The sequence below is a fragment of the Acyrthosiphon pisum genome, chromosome X (assembly GCF_005508785.2).
Source record: "Acyrthosiphon pisum isolate AL4f chromosome X, pea_aphid_22Mar2018_4r6ur, whole genome shotgun sequence".
NCBI classification, from domain to species: Eukaryota; Metazoa; Arthropoda; class Insecta; order Hemiptera; family Aphididae; genus Acyrthosiphon; species Acyrthosiphon pisum.
In genome coordinates, this window is record NC_042493.1 from 95,622,134 (window position 1) to 95,631,034 (window position 8,901).

Consider the following 8,901-nt stretch of genomic DNA (forward strand, 5'->3'; position numbering starts at 1 on the left):
ATTTCTTAGAATTTTTGGTAACAGAATTAAATATTTACGAGGAATCTCGTTTTAAATTTTCAATCTTAGATATAAAAGTTGAACATTTTATACATTTTTAACTACAAAATAATAATTCAATTTTAAATTTGATAAATTTTGTCAAAATTTCAACTTCAAATGCTTATAAAAAATAATTGTGCCTATGTATTTTTAATATTTTTCAACTGCTATTGTAACAATGTATCAGGAGCCTTGTATTAATTTTTTACACTTTTTGGCCCAATAGATAAAACTTTATTGATATTTATAGAAAAAAAAACTAAAAAAATTAAAAACTTACAATGTCCGTAAACAGCTCAAAAAGAGTCAAATTATTTTCAAAATTTTATCGTATATAGAAAATGCCAATATAAACATTCAGTGAAATTTTCAAGTTTCTACAGTCATTCGTTTTTTAATTACAACAAAATAAGAAAATCGTTACGTAAGAAATCGAGTAAATACCAAATGTTGTAAAAATATGAATTTCAAACGCTCATAAAAATGTAATTTGAGTTTCTTATACACATTTTTTTTTTTTTGATAAAGGTAGATTATCCTATAAGGAATCTTGTATTACATTTTAAAATCTTAGTTCTAAAAAGAAAAATTTTTACGAATTATAAACTCAAAATAATTAGGTAATTTTCGTGATTTTTCCATATTTTGTCAATTTTAGATTCTGAGTGGAACGATGAATATATTGATTTTACAATGATGTGTGTTTTTTTATTTTAGATTCTGAGTGGAACGATGAATGTATTGATTTTACAATGATGTGTGTTTTTTTATTTTAGATTCTGAGTGAAACGATGAATGTATTGATTTTACAATGATGTGTGTTTTTTTTTATTTTTTTATTTTTTTTTTACTAAGTTCAAAAAATGACAAAATATGGAAAAATCACGAAAATTTGCAAATTATTTCGAGTTATAAATTCATAAAAATTTTTCTTTTTAAATCTAAGATTTTAAAATGTAATACAAGATTCCTTATAGGATAATCTACCTTTACCAAAAAAAAAATGTCTATAAGAAACTCAAATTAAATTTTTATGGGCGTTTGAAATTCATATTTTTACAACATTTGATATTCACTCGATTTCTTACGTAACGATTTTCTTATTTTGTTGTAATTAAAAAACGAGTGACTGTAGAAACTTGAAAATTTCACTGAATGTTTATATTAGCATTTTATATATACGATAAAATTTTTAAAATAATTTGACTCTTTTTGAGCTGTTTACGGACATTGTAAGTTTTCAATTTTTTTAGTTTTTTTTTTCTATAAATATCAATAAAGTTTTATCTGTTGGGTCAAAAAGTGTATAAATTTAATACAAAGCTCCTGATATATTGTTACAATATCAGTTGAAAAATATTAAAAATACATAGGCACAATTTTTTTTTATAAGCATTTAAAGATCAAATTTTAATTTGAAAAATTATTTTGTAGTTAAAAATTTATAAAATGTTATGGATGAAAACGGTATTATTTTTTGAAATGACTAAGGTAGTTGTACTTCCTAATTTATTTTGGAAGACTGAACATCTTAGTTCCTAAAATGCAACACGGGTTTTACCGACAAGACGCTAATGATGAAATTGTGAAGATAATCTTTTTTATAATAACCTTGTGCCATGTACACAAATATATGGCAAGAAATATGAACATACAACCCCCATCACAAGAATGAAATAGTTAGACAATCTTTTAGAGAAGATCCAAAGTATTGACTAATGTTATGGTAGGAGGGATTCGTCTTTGATCAATGTATAGGATATTATGAAAATAGTTTAGATAACATGTGTTCTGGCTGCCAAGGGTTAGTCAATGATCAACATTTGCAACGTATGAAAACTAAACTTGAATATAAAAACAAAACTATGGAAAGTTTGAAAAACAGAGTAAGTTTACTAGAAGATCTTAAGTCCTAAAATAAGACACTCGTTCTTTCAAAAACTATTAATGTTTTTAAAATAATTTTTTCCGTGATTTTAAGTTTTCAAAAACGTCATATTTTTAAAAATATATTTATATTATTTACTTTTTTTTCCTTCAATTGTTTTCTGTTTTAGTGATGACATACATTCTTAGTTCCATATTCTAAATGAGAATGATTTTTGGAGACTTAGATATATTAAAATCAGATTTTTGTACAGTAGTTTATGATTTATAATTAGAGAGCGTATTTGTTTGCGCTTGTATATTTATTCTGGTTGATTGTATGGTATGCTAAGTATCTACCTAGTAAATTCCTTTTAGGATACATTTTTGATGTTATATATGCAAAATACAGATATTTTAAACAAAAGTATTAATAGTAACATTCCATTATTTTAAATTAAACGTTCAGTTGTTTTGTAATGAGTTAATATTATTTACAAAAAATTGTTTTCAAAAACATTTATTTTCTGAAAAACGTGTGTCTTAAGTTAAATGGAAAACCCTGTTAATTAGTTACTTATTAAAATAGTTTATTATATTTAAATATATTTTATTTTATAGATTTTTGAAAAAAAAGAGCTTGTATTACAACGTAGAAGAACAATGTCAGAGATTGTAAGACATCGTCAAATCAGGCTCGCGTTAGGAATTTCATTATAAAGCCATAAATATTATGCATGTTTGTGCCAATTTTAAGTCTATTTATTGGATCATATCTATAATAGAATTGAATTTGTAAAATAGGTAAATCTGTGTATTAAAAAAAGTTATTGTAGTTTAGGTACTATAAAAAATAATTATTAGTTAATAAACGTAATATTATATTTAGGGATGGGCCGATACTAAAACCAATACTCGATATTGGTGGTATCGGGTTTATCGGTATCGGTTTTTTTTTAAAACCGATATTTGAACCGATACCAAAAAAAAAAAAATCCAAATCTATCTGCAAAATAGTATTGATTATAAATTGTAATAGTTAATTGTAAAATGATAAGTATTGGTGATATTTTAATATCGGTTCATTGTTTATGCTGAAAATGTTGGTTTTCAAATATATCGGGTATCGGTTTTTTATCGGTTGCATATATCAGAATATCGGGTATCGGTAAAAAGAGGTATCGGCCCAACCCTAATTATATTCGTATATTTTTGTGCTGTACATTTGGCCCCTTATCTCCGGGTATACTTTAAAAATATTGATTTAATTTGTGGCTCAATCTCCGGGTAGTAAAATGTAAACAAATATTTTATACGGAGCAGGTAGCTACAATGTGTAACAGACAATTAAAAAAGAAAACTATGCGTTACATACCTAATTATGTGTTATGTAGCACATAAAGTGACTATACATACGGCCCTTAATTTTTCTATATTAATTAGCTATTAAAGGTCTTAATAATATAGTATTAATCCTATCTAATCTACCAACTAAAATATATCTATCAGCAAAATTATTTTATCAAGAAAAGTAACAGAAATGTTTGTACTATTTTAGTATAATTCTATAAATGTCAATAACATTTTATTCGTTGGGTCAAAAAGATCGAAAATTTAATACAAGGTTCCTTATAAGTTATAAGTTGTTATAATAACAGTTGAATAATAATAAGATCCATAGGCACGATTCTTTTTTATAATTTTATAAGCATTTAAATTTCAAATGTTGACGACATTTATCAAACTCAAAATTCACAAATTATTTAGTACCGTAAAATGGGGTTACTTTGATAATTTTTTACAGTTTTATGAGAAATTTACTTTTTGTTTTATGGATAACTACTGTGGTATTAATGATAAAACTATCAAAATTAAATCTTAGTTGCAGCTAGGTATGCTGAATTTTTAATTTTTAAATTTCTGATATTATTTCCAGAAATATCAGTCTTTTTAATATGCTATCAAAGTTACACAATGTCCTCACAATGCTAGGTTATGCCTATTCTTCGGTAGAAGTATATATGATTTTCAAATTTTATAACTAGTTATTTTTTACAGACATTATATATGTTCAGATTAAAGCAAAATTAGGTATATATATTAAAACCAAGAATACTGAATAACAATTAAAGTTATTTTTCTTTCAGTGAAAAATACTATTTATGGATATATATGAAAATGTATGAATATGAGTATGAGTACATAATTATATTTTGTGCATAGAATTACAATTTAAAATGTAATTGTTATACTACGTCTACTTTTGTACTAATGCTTCAGAATAAAATAAATTTCTTTAATCACAATAATATCTTCAAATATGCACTCGTATAAAATTATTTTAATTCAAATTTAACACCATCCAATACAATGAAACACTGAACAGCAGAGTGACTTCCACTTACCCAATTTTTAAACTTTAAGACTTTGTTTCCATCATAAGTCAATTTTTTGTTCATTAAATCACTATTTTCGATATTTTTTAAAAATGTTACATGTTTAGGATACATGAAGGTGGCATTATTAAGTAAAATTGTTTAGGTTTAAAACGCATTAAACAAAATTTTTTACTGCATTATATTCACATCCATAATTATAATGATTTAAAAATCAAATTAAACTTTTTTCATAGTTATATAATATTATGTACAGTGATACATCCATATTACAAAGTCTCGTGGACTCATATGAGCAACAAAAGAAATTCATATCATGGAGAATTTCGTAAAATAGAATTAAATACATTTGGACCTCTAAAATATTTAGTTAAACAGAACATTGTGTTAATTGAAAGTTCGTTGTTGGGAAGTTTCACTGTAGTTATACTAGAAATATATAAATTATAATTACAGTGGACACTTATTTTTACCATATTTGTTTAAAATAGTTTCATTATTGAGGACTCCCTACTCCCTAGTCCCTACCAATATATCTTTCTATGTAGACAATAATTGAAAAGTCCGATATTCTATATTTTTACCTATGATAGTGGTAGGTACGTGTCCAATATTTTTAATTATTATATTTAATATAATCACGAGATTCGGGCTATTGGCATTTAAATTCAGAGTGCAATTATTGCTATTATTATTGTTGTTTATGTCCTTTACAATCGTGGTATGCTATCTACTCAAAATCTTTTAAGAAAGTTTGCTTTAATGTTATGTTTTATTTTAATGCCACTTCTCGGAAACTGTAATTTTTCTAGAAAAAAGGTGCGCAAGTGAGTGTCACTCTACTGTACTTTAATGACGAAAAAAGTAATAGAGAAAAAAACTAAAAACATTGAAAATTTCCGTGTACAGCTTAAAACGAGTAAAAATATTTTCAAAATGTTTATGCTGAATAGAAAATTAAAATATAAACATTCAGTTAAATTTACATGTATCTATATAGCTATTCGTATATATAACAAGATCACTACATGAGAAATCGAGTGAATATCCAATCTTGTAAAATATGAACTTTAAACGCTCATAAAAATGTAATTTTATTTAATTTTTCTAATCTTAAATTTAAAAAGAAAAATTTTTATGAATTTCTAACTCAAAATAATTTGCACATGTTCGTGATGTTTACGTGTTTCATCAAAATTCAAACCTTAAATACATAAAAAAAATTGTGATTATAGATTTATCCATTTATAACTACAAAATGATTTGTAAATTTTGTCAACATTTGAACTTTAAATACTAATAAAAAAAAAATTGTGCCTTTTATTATTGCTTCTCAACTTCTATTATAACGGCTTATGAGGAACCTTGGAGCTGGAGCTTGAATAAATGCGTTCATATCTTAGGTATACAAATAAATTTTTTCTGAATATCTGGCAACAAAATAATGTGCAATTTGTTGAGATTATGATGAATTTCATAATAATTTGAACACTGAAATTTAAATGCCAATACAATTACTTCTTGCACATACATTTTTAATATTTTTATTTAGTTATAGCTATTTTAGTTATAGGTACATTTATACGAGTGTAAACTGGTGTATTTGTCGTCTATCTACTTAAAATCGACTTTCCCACATGTTTTATATTATTCTCCAAATTCCTAAAAATGTCATAATAAAAATGAGTATTTAAAAGTTGTCGTATTTTAATTTTTGGAGAAATTAAAATCAAAAAATCTTAAAGTGGGATTGACGATTTTCTCCTTAAAAAAAACAATATATTAATTTATAATTATAATAATATAATGAATATTATATAAAATATGTATCTTACATGGACATATTAATTTAATATTTATAAGTGTATGTAATACGGATGTGGTACGAAACGTCGACAGGTTAAAATGTTAAAATGTCGACAGGCCGGAATGCCGACAGTCGAAATATCGAAAAGAACGAAATATCGACAGATTGAGAGGATGTTACATCGCGGACATTAGGTGTCTTCACCTTACAAGTGCGTAACATAGCAATTTGTACGCTCAGCGGAACATGGTTAGCTCCGTTGATTTAAAAATTCGAGTAAACCTATTATAACATTTAAATGTAAGATTATGATATTATCTTAGAAATCTCATCGGGTTTTTATTATACTTTAATTTTTAAGCTAGTTATGAGTATTTTAAGTATTTTAATATACTAAGAATCTTACAACATTGCCTGGACAATATTAGGGTAGTCTTACATAAACACAGGATTTTATAAAAGAGCTGTTTTTCAATGCTACAAAACATTTCTAAATTATTTCTTAATATAATAACACATTAGTTATATGTATATACTTTTGGAGAATTCATTATTATTTTTAGTTAAGTATAACTGGTACATTTATAGGAGTGTAAACTGGAAATTGTAAATTTCTTATATATAGGTACTAGGTATTGTAATACGATATTGAAAATTTAAAAAAAATTTTAAATGTTGACTACATTGGATATTTACAAATAATTTTTGGTATTGCGATGTAACACAAATAATATAAGAAGTCGTAGAAATTTGAAATATTTTATTTGTTAAATTATAGTTTTCTATACACAATGCAATATTCAAAATATTTAGACTAATTTTATGCTAAAAATTATTATAGGTACAATATTTTTTACTATCGCTAAAGCTACTTTTTTTTAATATAGTGCGCTATTTCTAACGCTATTGTTTAAATGTAGAGCGCTACTTTTTCGCTACATTTTTTTAAAAAAATTTTTTGATTTATTTAGATATTCACTTGGTCATTATTTGTTAATGCCTACCACTAATTTCTTGTAATTTCAGAAGGTAGGTTTATTCAACGTATATCATGTATTTTTATAACAAAACTCAAAACAGATAAACGTTTTATTGAAAATTGGCAATTAGTAGTTTGTACTGATTAGACATTTGGTCACTGGGAGAAAGAATTTCATACAGCAAGGGGATTAGTGATTAGAGAGAATTTTGATTTACCAAACATTTTTTTTTAAAGTTGATGGCAAGCATGGATCTAGAACATCTTACGCTCCGCTGTATAGTATAAGTGTCAAGTGGACCTCGTCGTTGTGTAGATAATCGTGATGGAAGTGTTAAATCTGAATTCAATAATATATAGAATCTAAAATACTGTTTTTTTACATATAAAATTTAATACTTAAAAGAAACACAGAAAATGCCGAATGCCAAAAAAAAAAATTGTGACAATAAAATAATAATATATTCATTATTATTTATGGTTTCGTATTCAATAATAAAATATATAAATAAAATTATAAATAAAAATTATATTATATTATCGTCCATAAGGCAACTAGGTACCTACCGGATAAAATAAATGTCGTCTTGAGTTCAGCGATGATTTACGAAAACTGTTTATGTTTTCAGAACCAACCGTTAAAAATGCATTAACTTTGTCAAATTCAGAAATTAAAATAAACGAATATGAATAATCCTATTATAAAGATTATTGTTTTCTTTTTAATATTTCATTAATATTTTTTAATATGGAAACGTGTCACATTATTTATAATTATTTAAAAATATTAATTATTTCATATTGATGTATAATAATAGATGTATTTTATGTCGGTGTACGCGGGGTTTTTGAACGATTATGGATCGGTGATATGGAAATGAATTTCGAAAAAAAGACGTGTTTCTTCATTTTTAACAAGACATTTTTTTTATAAATTTTCAAAATATTTAAGCACGCAATTATCAACTTAATTTTTTTAAATGGTAACTACTATATTTTTTAATGAATTGTGGTAGAGATTTTTTTTCTGAAAATATTGATTGTCAAATCATCAATTTTGGTTCACTAGTTTATTAACTAATAAATTATACTTGCCTCTAAAGTTTAGTTTATGCATTATTAATACTTTAAATTATAATTATTAAAATAGGAATTAATTGGATACTGTTAATTTTAAACAAATTATTTTTAATAGTATCACAATTACGTAAACCTTTAAATACATTTTTAGCATAATATTTTAAATAATTTAATTTTTACCGGGATGTAAAACAATAAACTGTCTAGCTGTTTCGGCAAGACATTTATTGGTCATACACTCGAACCATAGATAATTAATAAAATAATAGAAAATTAGCTTGACACGCCCTTCGATTGAAAACGTTATATATTATTACTTATTAATTTAAAAAAAGGTATGTAATACACAAACAAAAATTTTAATTAAAAAAAAAATCATTATTGTAAATCAATACATTCATCGCTCCTCTCAGAATCTAAAAAACGTGGGTAAGTGGATGTCTGTCTGCTGTACAGTAGATTACAAGTAGGTCACTGTATAATGGATGGTACTAAATTTGAATTCAATGATATAATATCATTGTATAAGAAAACGATTCTGAGTGGAGACGGTATGTCAGTCTAGGTATAAAACATAAATATTATATATTATGGTATTAAAAAAAAATTGACCTATAATCGGTACCTATAATAAATTCCAAATTAATCATATCGCAATATCTATTAGGTACTTATAACGCGTTATACATCAACAAAAAACCGTGATACTATCATAGATATATATAGTATAC